Source organism: Macrobrachium rosenbergii, chromosome 12 (genome assembly GCF_040412425.1).
Source record: "Macrobrachium rosenbergii isolate ZJJX-2024 chromosome 12, ASM4041242v1, whole genome shotgun sequence".
Taxonomy (NCBI): Eukaryota; Metazoa; Arthropoda; class Malacostraca; order Decapoda; family Palaemonidae; genus Macrobrachium; species Macrobrachium rosenbergii.
Window position 1 is genome coordinate 34,526,195 of NC_089752.1, and position 22,876 is coordinate 34,549,070.

The following is a 22,876-nucleotide window of genomic DNA, read 5'->3' on the forward strand; positions in this document are numbered from 1 at the left end:
GACTTCTACGAAATATCCGGTATTATCGTTTTTGTCTTAATCTTGATTCTTCAGACGCATCTTGTGTTTTCAGTAACAGCTGTTAAGTTGACATGAGAATCAATATTTTCCCTATTTCTTGCTTTTGATTAACAAAAAATCTTAATTGGTAATCAGTCAAGCATTAATACCTCTGCGGATGACAAGCATTAGTACTTCTGCGGATGACAAGCGTTACTTTTTTACGTCACTCGATGACAGATTAATTATTTTTGTTGATCAATTATCAGTGGCTGTCCCTTACAAGGTAGAGTTCAGAATATTTATAGCTCCACATCACGTTCCTAGCCCCTACCTTCCCTCTTTTCTTTGTTGGGATTCCTGGACTTCCTTTAAATCCTTAACATTACGAAGGAAGAGAATCTAATGAAATAGTACCACCCTTGGAGATTCCTGGATTCCGTAGAATCCCTGAACTTAGAAGTGAAGCTATATTTAGAATCGTGTGGTGACTACGTATACAGTTAGGGTTTTTTTCTAGAATTTGCTTTTATTGTTTACTTTATCTACATTTCAGTAGTATTTTTTTATATGAATAGAAAAAATATTATTATTATTATTATTATTATTATTATTATTATTATTATTATTATTATTATTATTATTATTATTATTCAGAAGATGAACCCTATTCATATGGACCAAGCCCAAAGGGGCCATTGACTTGAAATTCAATCTTCCAAAGAATATGGAGTCCACCAGGAAGAAGTAAGAGGAGACAAAGGGAAATACAGAAAGAAGAGATCTCGCTTATTAAAAAAGAAAAAAAAATAAATTCATAAATTAATAAATAGATAAAAATGTATTAAAATGCAAGCAGATTAGTAGTAGGGTAGTAATGCATTGCATCTTCGCTTGAACTTTTGAAGTTTCAATTGCACAACATCCCCTGGTAGACTGTTTCATATTAGTCAGTATTCATATAGAAACAAGTTGTTTACCGAAATGTAAGGCCTAATGTTCAGCTCTTTGCGATTCTTGCCATAACTGAGTCGCAATATATTAACATTTTTAGTGACATGACTCTCTCTCTCTCTCTCTCTCTCTCTCTCTCTCTCTCTCTCTCTGTCAATTTCTTCATATAATTTTTTTGCAAACGAATTTTCTCTCCTCTCTCGTTGCATTATTGAACTCCCGCATTTATTTAGCGTAAGTTGTTGCATGCTTCATTTCCGTTGTTTCTTTCATGACATATATTTCAAACACGACATCTGTTGGTGACGTGGAAGGAGATTGTCACTGTTTAGTGGAGGCGGATAATTGTATCATTACCGTTTCATTAATTTCGTTTGATAATTATTATACAACAAAAGTTGGAATATTAAGAAAAGATTGTCTAATCATCCATCTACCTAAGAATGCATGCGCATGATTGTATATGCACATGCATTCAGGTTAATTATTATTGTCGGAGAGAAAATAGAATACTATGCAAAAATCAAGCAACATTCAGAAATAATAACTGTGATATAGAGATAAATTTCCTCTGAATCATGGAGTGGAGTAAATAAAAAAAAACTGCTGACTTTGACAGTATGTACAATTCCAGGTGTAAACATCACTGTTTGTGGATAATGTTCATTATGCAACATTTAACATTGTCAAATACTTTACCAAATAATTCTAGGAGTGTGACTTTACACCGGAAATTTCTGAATAATGTAAATAAAACTGTAGGCAAACTGTATTGTTAGAGATGTTGTGGTTATGTATATTCACTCACGTACACACACACATGTATATATAGGCCTATATACATATATACATATATATATATACTATATATATGTGTATGTATATATGTGTGTGTGTATATACTGTATAGTAAGATAAATTTTTATAGATTTCATTAAAGCTACCCATTGAATTTTATTTCAATGGTAAGTTGGTTGGCAAATATCAGTGGCAATGCAAAATAAAGTGGGGCGTCTCTCCTTCATAAACTGGAAAAAGAATGAAATGAAGTATGGGGGCTTTATCAAAACAGATTCCGAAAAATAAATCAGGTTTATATTGCTGTATATTTCGTCTCGCATTTTTTCTTCCCTCTTCCCCGTATCTCATTTATTTTGTCGTTTACTCCTTTCATCTTTACGTTTTTGCTTTCCCCCACATCGTTTCTTTGCATCTGTCTGCTTACGTGAATTCATGGCTGCCCTGTCAGTTATCCACGGTGTTATCCCTCGCTCTCCTTCTTTTTCAACCTTTTTGTTGTACGTTCTTTTTCGTTCCATCCCCTCAGTACTTCATACACGATCAGTTATTTGCTTTTGCTTGGGTTGCTCTTTTATCACTGGCATCATGTTCATCTCTTCGTTTATTGTGTTAATCTTTTTTTTTGTTAATTTCCCCCCCTCTTTTCCGTCAGTGGAATAGATTTTTGCATCGTAGACGTAAAGAACACCGCGTCGATATTTACTTTTTATCTGATCAGGTACCTGGCAACTCACTGATGCTATCTGGTAAAGGGTTCTCAGTCATTTAAATTGTCATGCTCGTGACACCTTATTATGTGTAAAGATAATAGTGGTGATTATTATTATTATTGTCTTTTCCTTCTCATGAGGACAGCAACATTGTCGAGACGCTAAAATTTATAATTGATTGGGGACTTGCCGCCCCCGTGCCAGAAGGGCTAGGGTTTGGAGACTGACAGGCACTGCCGAGATGTATTTTGTGAACAAAAGGATCCAGAAACGTTTCCTTATTATTACCTTTGTCGTGGTTGAAAGCTACTAATGATGCCTTGAATTTTAATGTGACGAATATTCATTTGCTGCTGGAGTGGGAAGTCAAGTATCTTTATGATTGTTTTTTGAGTTTATATGCATCTTGAAGGAAAATCAGAAACTATCTTTCGTAATTTTTTAATAATGGTTTCAGAACTACCAATGTTTTCGGTATATCGCCTCTATCCTTACCCAAGAAAATAAATGAAAGCAAAAGTAGCATTCTGCGATTTAAGGGTATTTAAAGGGATGTTTTTTTTTCGGCAGGTTCAGTATTACATGATTCTGCTACAGGGTGTCCCGTAGCAAAGTTCCGTTATTTCAGACAAATAGCTGGAGAACCATCCAGCTATGCAGTGACCTTAAAAGTCATTGTCTCTATGGTGTTTCACTCAATGAAGCAGCTTATGGAATTCATGGCTTCTTTTCGGTTCTATACAAAACCATTCTATCAGAATGAAAAACCAGGAGTATTGATATGTGCTTTTGCTGTCTTCAGTAATATTTCAGTCAATACTGTCGTTGTAACTGTTATGACTGTTGAAAAAGTCTTATGTTTCTAATTTACATTGCGAGAAAATCTTGTAGCTGAAGTTTTAGTCGCTTCTTCTTATTAACGAAAATTTATGGGTTGGCGAGAATCGGACAGCTACTTTGTTTCGCAGACCACCTTACGAAAGCTTTTTACTTTCTAACATGAAGTTTGAGGTTCTGAGCTATTTGGAGACCCGAGTCTCTTTGGTCTGTGAAGTTTTCTGAATCTTTGTGTGTGTCTCTTTCTTTGTCTGTGTAGAAACACTTCATGATGTACAAATAAGTATATCTTAGTTTAACCAGACCACTGAGCTGATTAACAGCTCTCCTAGAGCTGGCCCGAAGGATTAGATTTATTTTACGTGGCTAAGAACCAATTAGTTACCTAGCAACGGCACCTACAGCTTATTGTGGAATCCGAACCACATTATAGCGAGAAATGAATTTCTATCACCAGAAATAAATTCCTCTTATTCTTCATTGGCCGGTCGAAGATTCGAACTCGCGGTCAAACATGTGGTAGCTGAGAACGGAACCCGCTCGCCCAACGAGGAACTATTCATGATGCGCAAGTTACATGTCAGCATTATTATCACGATTGAAATACGTAAACTGGCGCTGCAGCGACTTGAGTAATCGATGCCAAGTCAAACCAATGATGATAACAACACGAAGTGAGCATGTATTTTTACCTTTAAGTATCTCCCTGGAAAGGTAAAAATAAACGTCGAATCTGGAAGTGATCTTTACAGAAGGCGAAAGCCAGCTTACGTTTCGAAGTGATCTTTACGAAAGCTTACGTTATTTTAGCGTTTGCACAGAACGTTTTACAGAAAGACAGGTTTCTTGAGTAATTGAAATGGGCTTACCAATCTTGAGCGCTTGCCTGGCTCAGAACGTTGAATAGATTGAAATATTAAAGTAACTAAGTTAATCTAACAATGAGGAAATAATTCATAGTCTGCGAAGTACGTTGACCTTTGAATACTACTTAGGTATTTGATCCTCCAGAGATTTTTATATCATTGAAACCTTGTAATGAGGACTAAAAAATCTTGGATACTTTTGGCCTTATAGAAAAAGAAACCTTGGGAAGGTAAAGTGTGTAAAATTAGGCATTGTAATAATTAATTTGCTTGTAATGTTAGACTGTGATCTGGTGGTGATGGTAGCATGTTTCATGATCAAAAGGCTTAATAACTGGAACAGAGTATAAAGAAAATAAATGAGCTGACATTTTACGGTTAAGAATTTTTGCGAAATAACTTTCTCTGAGAAAGACAGGAATTGCATTAGAGACAAAACATTGCTTGGTCTTACGAATAGTTTGTAAGTCTATATAAAGGGTTTGAAGTTGTTATTGATAAGTGAAAGAAAACATTTTTATTTACAGTCTAAAGTATGAGAGAGAGAGAGAGAGAGAGAGAGAGAGAGAGAGAGAGAGAGAGAGAGAGAGAGAGAGAGAGAGATTATTAGCAGAGGTACTATTCAGATCAGAAATAAGGGATAGAGAACGCGGCTGGATTTTTAATTAGCATAGATATAGGAGGGGAGAAGTACCCTAATCAAGCGAGAGATAGAGAGGGAGCATGAAAATTGTTTTATCTGTTTCAAGACATGGAAATTTTTAGTTCATAGACAGAGAGACAAAGAAAGGGAGAGAGAGAGAGGGGGGGAAGGAAAGAAATATTTGGTAATATATCATCGGTATAGGACATGTACATAACAAAGGAGATAGGAGGGGCTGGTATCAGACCGTAGTTCATTTTGTGACTGACTACCTTACAATTGCCTGTTTTACAGTTATGTGTATTTCAGTTTCGGCGCAGTAGCTTTGAAATACTGCACTAGGATACTTAGAGTCCTCGTATTTTTTTATTTTTAATGATTCAGCTTGCAGAGGTGGACTGTGAACTGGTATGCAGTTACAATATGGATTTTTTTTTCTACTTGCTTGACTACGCTTACTAATCTTGTAAGAGTAAAATACTGATATGCATCAAATCGAGTAATTTGGATTAAAAAGATAGATATAGTAAATGTAAGTACATGTTAAAAATGAAATTTTCAGTGAAATTACTTCATTAACGTTGATATCCAAAGGTTTTATTGCTCTTAGAAATCTTGGGTAATTGACTGTTTAAATGGTTTTGTAATACGTGCTGAAAAAATATTCCATATGATTAGTCTGTTAAGTCTAATATATTATGACAACTATCGTTATCGAAAGAGAGGCTGCAGGGATGCGGATGCCGTCGGAAAAAAGAAACGTCTAAAGTTGAAATTATCGAAACAAAATTTAGATGTGCCGATTTCGTCTAATGTAAGACAATGCTGAAAAAATTGAAATGAAAGAGTATCGCCAAGAGAATTATGGCTGTCAAAATTCTTCAAGCCCAAGCAAAAATTCCCTGTGGCGATAATTAGACGAAGCCACTAAAAAGCAAAACAAGCGAAATAAATTCTTTCCCAATTTCGTGTTCTTTTCACGACGGTCATCAAAATTCGGTAGGAGCCATATTTTTCTCTCGATTGATGTTTTTTTTATGGGAGAGAACCTTAATTTTCGTTTTGTTGCGGAATCGGAACTACGACTATGGATTCTCTCTCTCTCTCTCTCTCTCTCTCTCTCTCTCTGGCTTTGAGACCTTAAATCGCTCGTACGCATTTGCAATTCAAAACCGCTGCTGATTTTTAAAGAGAGATAAAAAGATTTTTGCCATGCATGATAATACCTAACTAGGAGCTACAGAGACAGATTCCTTTCAGGAAGAGGGAAGCCAATGCGAACCGTAATTTCTCTTGAAGAGAGAAAAAGAGAAATCACCAAAAGGTAAATCTAATATGGTCCTATTTTTCGGTACTATTAAAAGTAGTTGGCGTTGGAAGGGGATTGTTAAAAAAAATAAATAAATAAAATAAAAATTATCCTGTAACTCTTAACCAAAGCAAGCCAAGAATTAAGTCCTTGTGTCTCAGCACTCCAGCAATTTCACTGTAACGGTCTGTCGGAGCTCATAAATTGTATGAAAAAGTTTTGAGGTTAGTACACAGCAAATCTTTGATCTCTGCTAAATTTTGTCACTGTCTTTCCAGTGCCTTTTCTTCGTTTCCCCTTCTTATAGATACGCAGTAATGCGCAGGCGTATTTGTATTTATCCGAACATGTTTTACATGTCCACACCAAGCGCCTCCGTGTACACATCCTCTTGTATTTTTTCGACATCATGTCTTTTCCCCCCCTAGCGTGGGGTGACTGAGTAAAATATAGCACACACTCCCTATCGTCCCACAATCGTCCTACAATCATCCAATAATTTACTCCCGCTGCTTCCATTCTGTCTCCGTCTTTATTAACATTTATTATTGTTGCTTCTTGTTTCCATTGACACATAAACTTACCTTTCCTTACCTTTACCCTCAGATTCCTTTTCTTGACGACACTCAAATCTTCGACTCGGTTTTGTAATTTCTCTTCATTATTCACAATCAGTACTGTATCATCTGCAAACATTAACCATTGCACACTTACTTTTATTTCACATATATTAATTAGAAAGGGTTATACACCAAACCAGACACTCTCCCACTTGCATATTTTAACTTGCTTCGCTCTTGTCTTTAAAACTTATTCGTTTTGTACTGTACATCCTCCAAAGTGTCTATATAGGCTCTCTATCGATATTATCATAGCCTTTCTTATATTCATTTTACTTTCAGTTTTCTCACGTAAATTTTTCGTAGCAAATATTTGCATACGCACAAACAGCCATATCTTTCTAAACCGTTCTTTCCTTAACAATCTTCATGTCATCTCTCACTTTCTTAATCAGAATCTTAACATTCACTTTCCCTAGTATGCTAAGTAGTGTAAACGCCCCTATAATTCTTATTCGCTTTATCACCTTGGATTTTTAATACTGTCATAATTCCCCATTCCCTCGGAATCTTCTTATCCACATAGACCTGATATTCTCTAGTGAGACACCCCATATCACAATTACAGTTGTAGTGCAGCACATCAACTCCTATTATCTTTGAACCTCTTCATTGCCTTACTAACATCCAGACAAATATCCTCAGTCAACACATATATCTTCCACATTCAGCAGGTACTTTAGGGAGACTAAGAATTATATCTGCTAAAAAGTTAATGCAGACACAAAGATTAATAAAAAAATGTATGTCCGTTGATTTACACACAGATACATTATATATATATATATATATATATATATATATATATATATATATATATATATTATGTTACATATTTATGTATATGTGTGTGGATGTGTGTGTAATTAGTGTACATATACACTTTACATTCTCTGAAATTCGTGTCAAAATAGATAATTCCCATACTGCAATAAGAACTGAAGGGTATCAGCTAAAAGCATGGATTTTTACAGAGCTTAGCACATTTTGCAAGAAGTAGTTTGCGATATCATTCCGCCAAGGATGGAGTTTTTGTAATCGACAAGGAAACTTCACTTTCCCTGTGTCCAGCGCCTCGCCATTTCCTCCAATATTTGTCCCCATTCAATTATTTCCTCCGTTGGATCTTATCGCTCAAAACTAATTTGATTCATATCTCATTCCAATGCGTCCCTCTGCTTCTGTGAATTCCTGACGCCATTCAATTATCCACCCTATTTATCTTTTACATGTTTGTCACCCTTTCGCCTACTTTTTCTGTTTATTTTTCAGTCTTCTGAATATTTAATGCTGCAATTTGTAGATGAATTTTTCTTCCGTTCCTTAAGCAAAGGGTTGTTTTTGTGTCTTCCCCTTCCAATTATCAAATAGGCAATTATCACGATCTATTTACCTTGAATCTATCTCCATCGTTACTGTTATTTCTCCATTTTAATGATTTTCTTTACCCACTCCATAGCGATAGTATCACATTCATTGGAAGAAAATTCTTTTTATTCTCCTCTTATTCGCATTCCTGTTTTGCCGTATACTTTAATACTAACAATTAGATATTTTACTTAACGGTTTTCGTGATATTTTATTGGATATGATTAATTAGAATGTCTGGTGCTAACCTGGAAACGTAGCGACCATAAATGATTACATGAAAAGCTTGAAGTACTTTTCTGGAATCCTTACAATAATGTAAAAGAGGCTTTTAAATTTGCCACTTTGTTAGGATTTCAGTACCACTCCCATTGCCAAGAGGACATTACTTTTGTTGCTCAGAGAACACAGTTTAAAGTCCTTTTGAAGGTGAATCTATAACGTTTATTGTTATTATCATCATTACTTGAGTATTTTTTTTAATAACGACCTGTGGTACCTTAACAGTAATGTCAAGAATGGCTGTATTCTGTTTGCACCACAAGAATTTAGTATATTGCTAGTATGTAAATTGAAGATAGTCTCATGGCATAATAATGCCAGGGTCACCATTACTCTACTATTACTATTCGTGCATTTGCAGCCTTATTTGGATTAGCCAGTATAACACTTTCTCTATGAAATGCAGTCATCAATCATTGACTCGCATGTATAATCTTGCGACTTTGTCAAGAAACTGTGTATAGGACATGTCTCGAAAGCGATTGGAATCATTTATAGCGCGTCCAAGTGAAGGCTGAAGCTTTCCGTAACGAGACGGAGCCTATTTTAATATTTAAAGAGGAAGATACTCGTGTATAATAAATAGGAATTCTCATAGTGACATTCACAAAGCCTTCCATGAACAGGGAACTTGGAGTTTACTAATGTCAAGTAATGTTTATTTTAGTTTTTCTGTAGATAACTAGCGTTGGCAACGAAAATAGTGCACACACACACACACACACACACACGCATACACACATGTATGTATATACATACATACATACATACATACATACATACATACATACATACACGTGTTTAGTTCAAAATACACATATTAACACGGGACTTTTTATACTTTCAAATATTAAGTCACAAATACCCGTAATATCAAACTCTCCGGAGAACAACTTACACCATCAAGGAATTATTCAATTTTTTTGTTATCTGCCCCAACCAGAGCTGATAGTGATTTTTCCATTCTCTTGGCTATTTTATGATAGTCTTGTCACTGTGTATGAATATATATATATATATATATATATATATATATATATATATATATATAGATTATATATATATATATATATAATATATATATATATATATATATATATATATAGATTATATATATATATATATATATATATATATATAATATATATATATATATATATATATATATATATATATATATATATATATATATATATATATATATATATATATATATATATATATATATATGTGTGTGTGTGTGTGTGTGTGTGTGTGTCTGTCTATATATTTATATATTGTTTGTATATGTGTGTTTGTGCGTGTGTCTGTGTATGTCCATTTATACTGTATATTACAGATTTTTTAGTATTTGGTATCTGTAGCATACGTTAAACTTTTGTATATTTCACTTTTGACTTTTGTGAAGCAACCATTGGTCTCCTGTGCTCGTTTACCTCCTGCTCCTATAGATATTTCTTATATTTTTTTATTTCCTGTTCCCTTTATAGGCGTTCTGATTGCCAGAAGTTACAAACAATATTTAGTTATTCAAAGCTACTTATCAAAATTTCATTGGAATAAACTGAGCGGTTGTTGTTGTTTCCATCAGTTCTGTTGAAAAGGAATTTTCCATTTAGTTTTCATTTGTGAAAAAGATATCCGAGGCAACTGTTTTGTGTTGATGTTGTTTGATACTAGTCACTTTTTGCTGACCGTAATGGAACGTTTAATGGCCGCATTCAAGTCTGCTTCTACATAATATATAATAATGACAGGAAATGAACTCAGACCATCGTTTTTCCTGTAGGTGCACTTTCATTTTATGGAATTCTTCTTTACTCCCTAATCCTCCCTATAGGAGGCGAGTCTGTCATCATCTGAGTGAACAGATTACTCTGGATTATCTTTCTGTGTATGTTGGGTGCATGGGGGCCCGGGTGGGGAAAGGCACCAACCAATATTTTAGATTTTGACGAACCCAGCTACTCTGATGGACAATATTTGTTGAGAGATACATAAAATACTTATGTTAAAAAAGAATAAGAGCAAAACTTTTCTCAAATTCACCCACTCGTGATACGAGTGAACAGGTTCAGTATTAATATGAAATATATATTTAAATATGAGAAGCGCTGAAATTGTTAAGAGATTTTCTGTAATTGGCTGCTTGAAGCCAATTCACGACGTAATCTCTTCATTATTTTTGGGAAACAAAATAAGAATAGATTATTCATGATGCCTTTTAATTAGAATTCTCAACACAGTGTTGTTTCCTTCGTGTATTTTTGTTGGCATTGACCTGTTTTATTTCCATTGATTTCCTGTTTTTGTTTCTTGTTTTCCTTCTTTTTCGTAATTTACTATGTTTTTTTTTGTTGCATGTGTTCCCTCACTTATTGTTTATATATTTTAATTTACGTTCGCAACTATCTACTGTCAAATTAATATTCAATCTTTTGGCAGAAATAAAACTACCCTTTCGTAAACTGATAGGTTTCAAAGGTCTAATCTATTTTTCCGCCTGATAGAATAAATTAATTGAGTATTCATACTCAATCCTATCTCTCTTTAAAGGCGAAGGATATTGAAAGCACTGCAATTGCTTCAGTCCTCCGGTGTGGAAGCAGAGGGGTTTAAGAGGGTCAAAGATTTTTCCCCATTTTTATTTTTTTCCCGCGAATTTCTAGGTTTATTCACATCTTTCGAAATGTAATTCAGAAATAAAGGATAGTTTTACCTTCAGGAATATATATGTATATATATATTACAGGTATACACACATACATATATTATATTGTATATACTGTCTATATATATATATATATATATATATATATATATATATATATATATATATATATATATATATATATATATATTAATTTTTATCAATTACACAATTGTTCCATGCATTAGTAGAATTACTAAAAGGACCTCATTCAAACTGGATGGTATCAAATGGAGTATTTATTCAGAAGAAGTTACAAGCTTTCTTGGACAAACAGTCCACATTATCAAGTATCCGCACAATGAGGAGATGCGTAGTCCAGCTGTATTTATATCTGTGTGCTGGATACTTTTATTCCTATAATCGCCTAGCTCCTCCTGTGTGACCCCCACCCCCTCGTGATCTTGGTCTTTCTCTGCTCCCTTCTTCCAGGTGTCCGTTCTCTGTGCGTTCTCTTGGGTTTTTCCTTCGTTTCCTTGCTACTGTGGAGTATACGATTTTTCTGGATATGCTGTCTTCAAAGCCGTTTCCGGTGTTCCCTGCCATTGTGTTTTTGGCGCAAGTTATGAAGGCGTTCTCTACCATTAGTCTAGACGTTTTGCTGGTGTTCCTGTACAGAAAAATCATATTTTCCCAGTCTATTTTATGTTCATTTTCCCAACAGTGTTTGGCAACTGACGTCTGATTATAATACCTTATGTTCTGCAGATGTTGTTTGCTTCCTTCTTTTACATGATTTGCCAGTTTCGCCATAGTACCCTTCATCACAGTCTAGACACGCTGCCATATATATATATATATATATATATATATATATATATATATATATATATATATATATATATATATATATATATATATATATATATATATATAGTCACATATTTACATTCCTTCCTCTTAGCCAGCCAAAAATAATTTGAATTTCTAATTAAAAGATCTTCTCATTTGAATGTTAGCCAAAACAACATGGCAGACAAGGTAGCACGACGCTTGTTTTGAACCAAGAAAGCATTCCTCTCCGCATTTTTAACTCAGGGTAGCACAATATATATATATATATATATATATATATATATATATATAAAAACAGACTATCTCCATAGAGACGTTGAGACAGACCCAGCTGTCGAAGAGGATGAAGATACTCAGACAAACTCCGTGAGATCATCGAAGCAGCCAGTGACTGCAAACGGGAATACATCCAACACACAGATGATTACGGCAGAAACATCGAGACAGCAAATCTGCTGTCAAACAGGAACCAATTCCACAGATGAGTATGACGTAGTCATCCAACCATCCTCGGCTACCACAGCCAACAGGTAAAACAATACCTGTTGCAAAAATAATAAGGACTCCTTGCTGCTATGCTGCTGAGACCTGACTCGCTGCCATACCAAACCCGACTGCCGCAGTCAATACGAGGGCGACAGACGTCAACTTTGCACACACATAAACAAATACCAACGGGTAAGGAGACAACACCCACAACAAGGGAACAATCTGTGAATGGTTGTTCTAAAAAAAACAACTGCTAAACATCACACCTCCTTACCCAGCAGAAAAAAAAATTGCACAATTTTTTTTTTTACCACACTCTCCCCTGAAGCTGCCACAACCCCGCCAGCCAAAACAGAGCCAGTCCTGGCAAGGTCGCCAGATGTTATGAACCACTTTTGGTTCTACAGGTTCTAAAATAAAAACAAAAAAACACAAATAGAATGGGACTGGACTGACTGGCAGCAGTCATGACGAACCATGGAGGAAGGAGCGTAACAAAACCACTGAAGCACCTTAAAACTGATTTATTATAATGAAGTTATATACATTATGTACAAGTGAGTCGAGGTTTGGTATTAAACAAATCACATAATTAACAGAGTCAGAATCAAACACAAATGTAGCTAAAACTGAGTCATTCTACCAAAAACCAGTAACATCAATAACAATGAACAAACATGGTAATCATCGCATTAACTCAGTCGTGCCCAGTTGGCACAGGGCTGCTTCCATCTCAGAGTGACCCTGGCACCTGCCCAGAGAAGGCAGCCTGCGTGATCTCTGCCCCACTAATATTAAATCCTAACACCTTAGGCATGTGTAACATACTAACCCTTTTCCAACTAACCTCCTTCAAAACCATTCCAGACTCAAAGTGATATCTTCCTTAATAGTATACCGTGATTTACCCTTCAGGTTACCCATGTTTAATTTGTTGTGTGTATTAATCATAAAGCATTGCGTAACTCATAATTCATTGCATGCCATTTATCAGTGCCAACTCGTTCAGTGCCAGAGTCTTAGGATAGTAGGTTAGGTTAAATATTTACTATGTGCATTTGCCTAGGAGTAGAGTTCTCCTCTTGTTAGAGACAGTTAGTAGAAGTGTCTATGCCCTTAGATAGGTTAGGCCTGTTGTAGTATGTAAGTTACCCAACTCAGAACCCCTCTTAGCAGTTAGGTAGGTCCATTTAGCTATTGCAGTCCCAAAGCACAATTCATGTAGGGACGCTAGCTGACTAGCTGGGACGAATAGCGTACCTAGCCAAGACCTTCATGCCTGAAAGGGTGTGAATGCCTTTTCAAAGGGGGGACCTGTCATGTATTTAAATTCCTCCCTCTTAGCCAGCTAAAAATAATTTGAATTTCTAATTAAAAGAGTTTCTCCTTTGAATATTAGGCCAAAACAACATGGCGGACAAGGTAGGACAATACACCCCCTCTTCACACCCCCCTGCTAAAGAACACTCCTAGATTTCCCCCCATTTTGGGGTAGCGAGAGCAGCGTAGGTTTTAGGGAAGGTTACAATCATTAGAGGCACAGACTGCTGGAAGGGAAGGCTGCTAACTTAATCTTTAGGTCCATAGACTATAAGGCTTCTTTTCCCTTGACCTTATTACAGGCTTAAGGACTTGCTTTCAGATTTGCCCAGCTCGCTTACACACGAACACATGCCAAGTGCCCCACTCAAAACAACGCAAGAGGTAGAACATTTTTCCTCTCAATCTGGACTGGCGACAGATGATGCTCATTCTGCAAGTTCGACGTCTTATACAGGAGTCCATATAAGCCCGAGAAGGTATATCTGAGTAGCAGTCTTTCGCCAGTACCCCTCTGTTCATTCTAATGAAATTCTTTCTTTATTTCTCCAAGATTTTCGCCATTTCATTTCCACTTCTGGCTTTTCCCTTTGTTCCCAAAGAACAGCCCACAAAACCATCCCTTGAATTGCCTTGTGTTTAAGTAAAGCATCAAGAACCTTAACAAACTACTCCCTCCATAGTGTTACTTGAGACCAATTAAGCTAATTAATCAAATCCTCCATGGTCCATTGTTTAGCAACGAGGGAGAACTGATTTTGTGTATAAGTGCATGCTAATTCTGGAATTCTCTTCCAGGAGGTTGAATATCCCGGTCCAGTTACGCTAACCTGTGCCTCAGATCATCTTAAAAGTACTGCCATTACATTGGACGTAAACTTCCCTAGTACGCAGTCGGGGAGCAACAGCCTGTTTCCCCCCCCCCCCTTTTCGTTGCACGCAAGAAAGTCTAATCATTCAAGATGAAATCAACTCGTCAGTGGCTGAAAATTATTGTGCAGTTCAAATTTGCATTTTTTTCCTTATTTGTTTACTTGCTGTATCATCAGCCTTTCAGATTACCTCCTTGGTTGTTTTTCTGTAAATAAATTCAATTTAACGTAAAGTGCTAATCATTTCCCATGCGACCCTCACATCACTACTTAAATAATGGTACTACCAAGGTAAGTTACCCATTTTTCCCTTTCATTTTGTTACAGGTCGGTATTCTGGGTTGGCCTTAATGCAGTAACTTAATATAAGCCCCCATTCATCCCTCCAACGAGAGCCAATCTGTGAAATATATATATATTATATTATATTATATTATATAATATTAGATATAACTTTAAAGCCTATTTCAGTTCAGGTAGAAGTAGAGTTTAGTTCTCTAAGTTGATACACAGTATATCAATGCTCTGAGAAAAGAGTTCTTGGGTAAGATGAGAGGCCGTTCATCAGCACATGCATATTACTTTTAGATTTATAAGTAGTTGATTAAACTTTTCATTAACACAATCGTTATAACTTTCCAACATGTTATAGGTACTGGTGATGGGAATGTTTTACGCGACGTCATGTAAATATAGATATTAGTCCCGTATTATGTCTGTCTATTAATTATAAACATTCGACCAAATTTGGCGTAAAATTTCAAGTAATGGGCCATTAAGTGAACTCTGATGTAGGTTACTTAATAAGTAAGCACTCTGTGGTGTTACTAGATATGAAATTTTGAAGTTAAAACAAGCGTTCGTTATCAAGTCTGTAACAAAGATCCTTGTTTTCTATAATCCGTTTGACAGCAAAGCGTATCTCTTTTAGTCATCCAATCAGATATGTTCTCTCTCTCAACCTCTCCAGTTTCCATATCTGCCCTTTCTCCTACATTCAGATCCTGTCTGTAAATTGTATCGTATCTGCAATAGCCTTCCTTTAGCCGTTTCCGTGTTTGCTGCATCTCGTTGAAAGCTATTATCGTAGATCTTTGTAGACTCTCCGACCGCAGCAGTCAAATCTTGTTGTGTTTCAGTGACTCGAAAACTGAAAACTCAGTCTCTCGCGTCAGGTAACATCTTAGGTTGAAAATAAGTTGAAATTTTCCACGAAGAACCTGTATGAACTTGTCACATTTCCTTATCTTTCGCTGTTTTTAGTGAGAAACACGAACCAGAAGCTTTCCCGTTCGTCGGTACCCGAATTTTGCTTCAACAAGCCTCATGTCTGTTCGTGTCAAACCTGTACTCCGCATTCCAACAGTTCTTAGAGTAATTTTGTTAAATCAGAACTCGGTCATTTTGGTCATTCGTGCCCGATCTTTTTCTAAGAAAAGAGCTATCCTATCTTCTATTGATGTGCAATTTGTTAAAAGATTGTAAGTCACGTTTGTGCTTTCCTAATACTAATAATGTCGGGTCACTCTTCTGTTACATTCCTCTCGTAATTTTGAGTATTGTTGCTTTGTATTGTTTTGTTTATTTTGTTTTTCAGTCTTAAAGAAGACAATGATATTCTGCGCACTAAAATCTTGAACGAAAATACGCATCTTTCAAATACATATTGCTGCGTGTGCACATCATATATTTACTTAGGAGCAGCGCATCCAAAATGACATGACCATAGTCCTGTTCATGTCAGTCACATATTTCTATTGATTATCCTGCTTTATGGGAACTAATGAATCCCGAAAGCAGTCTGCATGAATTAATAAGGGAAAAGCTTTTTATTTTATAGAAGTCAAATTCAAAGGTGCTTCCACCAGTCGAATTAAATGTCATGTAAGAACTGCTTTTGAATTTTAATTAGATATTGAGCGAAGGCTTTCATAATCCCCTATCAGTGAAATGTCACCGAAATGAGATTATGCTACAAAACATTCGATCATACCTAATATGAATTTCATTACTCCCATTTCTGATATTTTCAGTATTATTCACTGAATCTTTCCGTTTTGACGTGTCTCGGAAATACATATTTATTATTATCACCGCTCTTAGCATAACGGGAAAACTCATGATTTACAAATTGCGATATTAGGCTTTGTCACATTGTTGTAGCTGAAGCCAATATATATATATGTGTGTGTGTGTGTGTGTGTGTATACTGTGTATACTTTGTGTACATATATATATATATATATATATATATATATATATATATATATATATATATATACATATATATATATCTTGTTACATTCTGAGGCTGGTTGGAAGAATGAAAGTGGATTTTTTAATTAACTGCCTTGAAGGCCAGCACAAGTGCTCAGAATGTAAGCAATAAATGGAATGAATGAACTGACTTACCTTGATGTCACATTTAAGTAAACAGAGAGTTGGAGGTTGCCATGGGGAAAATTAACCAGTTATTTAATTTAAACTGAATTTATTTACAAATGAAGCAATCAGGAAATTAATATGGAAGGGCTGACTGAGCAGCAAGCAAGCACATGCAATGTGCAATAAAATTAGACAATGCATAGCAAATTGCTGAATCTGAGAAGATTACAGCCCTGAAATAGTTTAACATTCAAATGAACGTGCAGGCTGCTACTGGTTAAATGATTTTGGGTTGTTAACGCAGCTTGATTCATTAAGGGGGGAACTATCTAATGTCCTGGGGCTGCTAATCAGAAGACTCTTGCATGTGGCAGGATGGCAGTTAAATGTCTATGCTAGTTTCGGGTCACAAGGCAGGGCAGACTGCTCGAAGGGCCGGATAACATGGTTCTGGAAGAGAATTCCAGGTTAGCATTCAAAACCAATGATTTTTTCTCACTTGAACTTAATTATGCATGAGGGAGGAATTGACCTATTAGATTTAAATAACCCGTGGTAACACTATGGTGGGAGCGATCTAATTATGATCGCTGAACTAATTTAATTTGAGCTTGGGACAAGTCATGAGGGCAAAGGGGCTGCTAGGTCTGATTTGACAAAAGAGGGGTTTGTTTAGGAGAATGAAAAGTTGGAAATATTGAAAATGGAGAGAAATTCACGAGGAGAAACAGAAAACTGGTGGAGGACCAAGTGCTTCCAGACTTACCTCATTCCTTTTGTGCAGTGAGCTTGTTGCAGAAGACGAATTTCGGCCACAGGAGTTTCATGGCCTGTGCCAACTTAGAGAGAAAGAACCACACCAACTTTATGCTGTAGCGGCCGGGTAAGGAGTGTTTGTCGCCCAGGTTCCAGGGCATTGCATCTGCTTTGTTGTTTGGCTTGGAGCACTGGACATCGGCGATGTGAAAGCAGTCACACAGCCAGCGAAAGGTCGTAGGAAAAATGGATCTTATAGTTAGGTCCTTAAGGGTTAGGATAATAGCCCACTTATGTCCCGGATTCGCCCTTGTGTCCCTAACAGCTATCTAACCGCCCAGAACATCCGATGCTGGGGCTAAGAGGTCGGTATTGCATTCTCCCCAGGTCATGTGATATTGGGGGTATCCTAAGTAAGTTCACCCCGCCCCCCTTAGTAGAGTTTCCTCCAGCTGCGCCATTAAACTCTACTTCATAGCTGACGGATGGAGAGATGAATTTTTATAATATGGAAAAATATATATATATATATATATATATATATATATATATATATATATATATATATGTGTGTGTGTGTGTGTGTGTGTGTGTGTGTGTGTGTATGTATGTGTGTATAGAGTGAGAGCGATGTAAACTGTTTCATCCTGAATTAGTGATTTCCATCTTCATTTTAATGTCTTCAACTGACAAAGCATTTTTTGGTTATTCATACAGCGTCCTTACTCTGAGCTGATCTTTTCTTAGTAATTAAAATTTATTTATATATATATATATATATATATATATATATATATATATATATATATATATATATACTGCATATATATATGTGTGTGTGCGTGACTGAATAAAGGACTGTTTCGCTAAACAGAGCTTTTCGTTTTTCCCTTATACTTTCTTTCATGTAGACTGATTTTACATAGTTGTATCTCTGTGGTCGTCATGGTTACATTACACGCATACACATATATATTATATATATATATATATATGTATGTATGTATGTATATACGTATAACTGAATCACGAAGATATGGAACGTGATGAATGTATAAATAAAGGAAATAATGAAACAACGGAGTGGTTGCTAGGCCTTTCGACTACAATGGTCCTTTACTGGCAGTCTGCTAGTAAAGGTCCATTGTGGTCCGTTGTTTCACTTTTTTCCTTCGTGGCATTTGCCTTTATGTATGTATGTATGTATATATATATATATATATATATATATATATATATATATATATATATATATATATATATATATATATACATACATACACACACACACTCACAAATGCCACTTCTATCGAATTCGCTATACTTGGAAATAACTTCCAATGTATGAGAATTATAACTGATAAGTGCAACTGCCCTGGTGACGATTTGAGCTAAGACTTTGGTGCAATTACTGTGATAGATGGCCGGTTTAACATTTCGGTTATAAATATATAAACACTCCACACATTTTGCAATTTACCGTTATTTAGTGCCTCTACTAGTTTCCTGTTGTTTGATGTAGCCTATTTAGTACTGATAATTAGTAATGATTGTTATTATGAAACATCTTAACATATTATTTTGCATAAGCCACAGAGATAGAGTTCAGCGTACGGAATAGCCATTCGAAATACCTGTTTCCATAATCTTTTTCGGACTAGATATGTCAGATATATTTATTAGACGGCCATTTGCATCGTTCATTTTCATAATGCTACGTAATGCAATATTCCAGTCTGCGTACGGTTTCAAAAAATCTTTTAGAAATTCTCCATTTGTAAGCGACCTTTTTATGACATTACCATGAGAAGCTCACTACTTTTTAAGGTGACCTCATTTATAAAGTCTTGATAAATCAGCCTTCGTTGATTTGTCATTGCGTAATCCGTTCTCCCTGAGTTCTTGTGATTCCATTTTCACATCCTTCTCTGTTAAAGAATGGATATTTGAGACTCTCTCTCTCTCTCTCTCTCTCTCTCTCTCTCTCTCTCTATATATATATATATATATATATATATATATATATATATATATATATATATATATATATATATATATATATATATATATATATATATATATATATATATTGTTACGATAATGATTAGCAAAACAGAAAACAGTGAACTGGTATAGAATTCAGCGAAGATATAAAATGTCATTGTTTCACCTTGTGCCATATCTCTATCCCCATGTGGACATCGCTTACTTATTCTGCCATATTATTCTGTTATCATGAATATTATTCATTGTAATTAATTAAGAGCTATCCTTTTTCTTCTATGCATGAATATAAATGTGTATTTTTGAGCACATAAATTTCATCGCCGTAGGGGAATATTATAATGAAATATATAAATCGAAATTCGTTCTTGTATAATAAAGACAGTGGTAGAATTAGCAGTACATCAGACATTTAATAATAAAAATAATATATGCATGAAATTTCACACATTAACACGTGTGATATGCCAAAAATACGTCTTGTGATCTTTTGTTGCAAAAAAGATTGTGCCACTTAGTAGTTGCAAGGCATGAGTGGCTTGATGCTAACAACATGGGAGTTGGTACAAGGGGAGAGAAGAGAACTGTAAAAATTCTAAAAATACGTTCTTGTTTATAAAAGATTTTCTTGGTAAGAAAAGGAGTGAGACTTAATACTGTGTGTCAAGAATTTTTCTTGTAAATTACACATTTATTTCTCTGCTAGCAAAGGGCAAACTACACACCTTCAGTTTACAAAAATATTTTTTGAATTGTAAACGCCTATTCATTGCGGTCATGTTTCTTTGGAAGCATTTGGGAGTCCATTAAAAAAAAAAATTATCATTTGTTTTTTCTTTTAATGTGAATTTTGAATTAGCCCTTCATGTTTTGCATTATTACCATCTTGGTTTTATCTTCGCCGTCTCAGCGCTTTAGCATCTGCTTACAGGGAAATGAAGAATTTCTTCAGTCTGACAGCTTCAGGTTTTGGAGAAACCCTTAAGAGGCGCAGGCGGACCCTTCACATTGAGCCTAATTAACATGGTGTCTGCTGTATAGTCTTGACTGTTTCCGGGTTGAAACATAGTTGTTAGACAGATATGTACAGTATATATATATATATATATATATATATATATATATATATATATATATATATATATATATATATATATATATATATATATATATGTATGTATATGTGTGTGTTTGTATATATATGTAGTATATTAAATATTCTGCTGTTCGACCTCTCTGCAGTATTTGGTAGAAATATAATAAAAAAAAACGAAAAGCAAAGATAAAGCCAGGGAAAAGTTTCTCCGTGGAAAGTAGAGAGGGATGCAGGCTAGTTGTTATTGTGCTAAAAATCAATCGTCCTTAATAGAGGATAGATTAGTATCAGAGACCCATCCAACAGGGAGAGTCTCACCAGGCCCTCTTAGTTAGGGAGTCCTGTAGCCTCATTTTCCTCTGTACTATGTATTGGTGAGTCCTTGTTGTTCTTTCAGACTGCCCTCAAGCTATGGCTGGATCACTGTTTACGAAAATGCAGTGACCCGATACGACCCAGGAAAGACGGAGAGAGAACCCAGCAGTCCTATAGAGCACACGCAATCGTCCAAGCTCCTGCTAAAACTGTCCTTTGTCTTTTTTTTCTTTTTACTAAGTGAACCCGATGATACACTTTGTTCCAGACCCCCGGGCATCCGTTGCAGTGCGCAAGCAGCCTATGTGAAGGTAAGTCTTGAAAGAACCAGTACTCGCCGTGTCTTAGCTATGTCTCCTACTGTATTTCCTTTCTTTTAATTCCTCCCTTCTCAGCCTTTGACTAAAGATCCTGGTGGGACCATATTTCCTGTATGAAGTCAAGTATAAGAATTATAATTAGTATTGCCTAGTGAGATTGCATAAGATTCCCCTTGCATTAAGTAGGAATTAGGGAGAGGTCAGTTATAAGTAATCCTCAGGCAATCCTTGAGACTTGATCGTGCCATTGTTTGGAAGAGGAATAGCCTTTAATACACTAGAGAATTGCTACGAGAACTACCAGCCATTGCATTGTAACTGAAGTAGGGGAAATATGACTATGTCCAAAGGGGACTAATTGGCTCACGTAAATTCCCTCACAGTAACAATTCATTTTCCCTTTGTTGGACTGGGTGGGTAAGCAATGGGTTTTATGTAATTCTTTTTGTCCCAGAATAAATCAAATACTCAGTACCCTAGTTCCAGCTGGCGACCTAATCTAATTAAGTTAATTGTCTGTCTTTTGGGGTAATTTTCAGCTTTAATTGACAGGATTACGTGGGTCGTATGAAAAGCAGGGCTATATAAATTACAGTAATTAATAATTAACTCATCCACCAATTGACCCACATAACAATATATATATATATATATATATATATATATATATATATATATATATATATATATATATATATATGTGTGTGTGTGTGTGTGTGTGTGTGTGTGTGTGAATATATATAATCTACAGACACCAAAAATTGTGTTCTCGTAATTTTGCTATTATTACCGGTAGAAATCTTCTTAGAATTACGAGTTAACCTCTACCTGATATATGGATCGAACCCAAGTGTTGTGAGTGATAGTAAGGGCGCTGCTAAGATATCCGCTGAGATCATTTAAGTAGCTGAAACCTAAGTAATTACGCAGTAAGTGAGGCTTTGCTTAGCTGGAAAAATAGACTCTTCAAACATTACGTATTCGGATTTAGAGTTTACGGGAGTAAACCTAATCGTAAGAGTGAGAATTCAGGCAGTTAAGAAGTCATTGTTTGTCCTTATATCCACTCATTATTATTATTATTATTATTATTATTATTATTATTATTATTATTATTATTATTATTTTCCGGTTTCAGACCTCATAATGTTTCACTAACGTAGTCATGATGGCGAACCGCTGAAGAGACCGGGGACGATTAGCTTTACTGTAGTAATCAAGAGACCGGCTCTCTGGTTATCATTGGTTGTTTAATTTACTAATCATAAAACTTACAGCGTAAATTTCACATTCTCTCTCTCTCTCAACGCTCACCTTTTTATGTATAGTTTTATATATATATATATATATATATATATATATATATATATATATATATATATATATATATATATATATATATATATATATATATATATATATAT

At 35.3% G+C, this 22,876-nt stretch overlaps 1 long non-coding RNA gene across 1 annotated transcript in view; it reads left to right on the plus strand.

Moving 5' to 3' along the window:
* The window catches only part of LOC136844214 (uncharacterized), a 512,558-nt gene extending 498,417 nt beyond the window's left edge, over positions 1–14,141 (plus strand). The window contains exon 4 of the long non-coding RNA XR_010854768.1: positions 14,027–14,141. This is a non-coding gene — a long non-coding RNA (uncharacterized lncRNA). The remainder of the gene's footprint in view (positions 1–14,026) is intronic.
* The last annotated feature ends 8,735 nt before the right edge of the window (positions 14,142–22,876 follow it).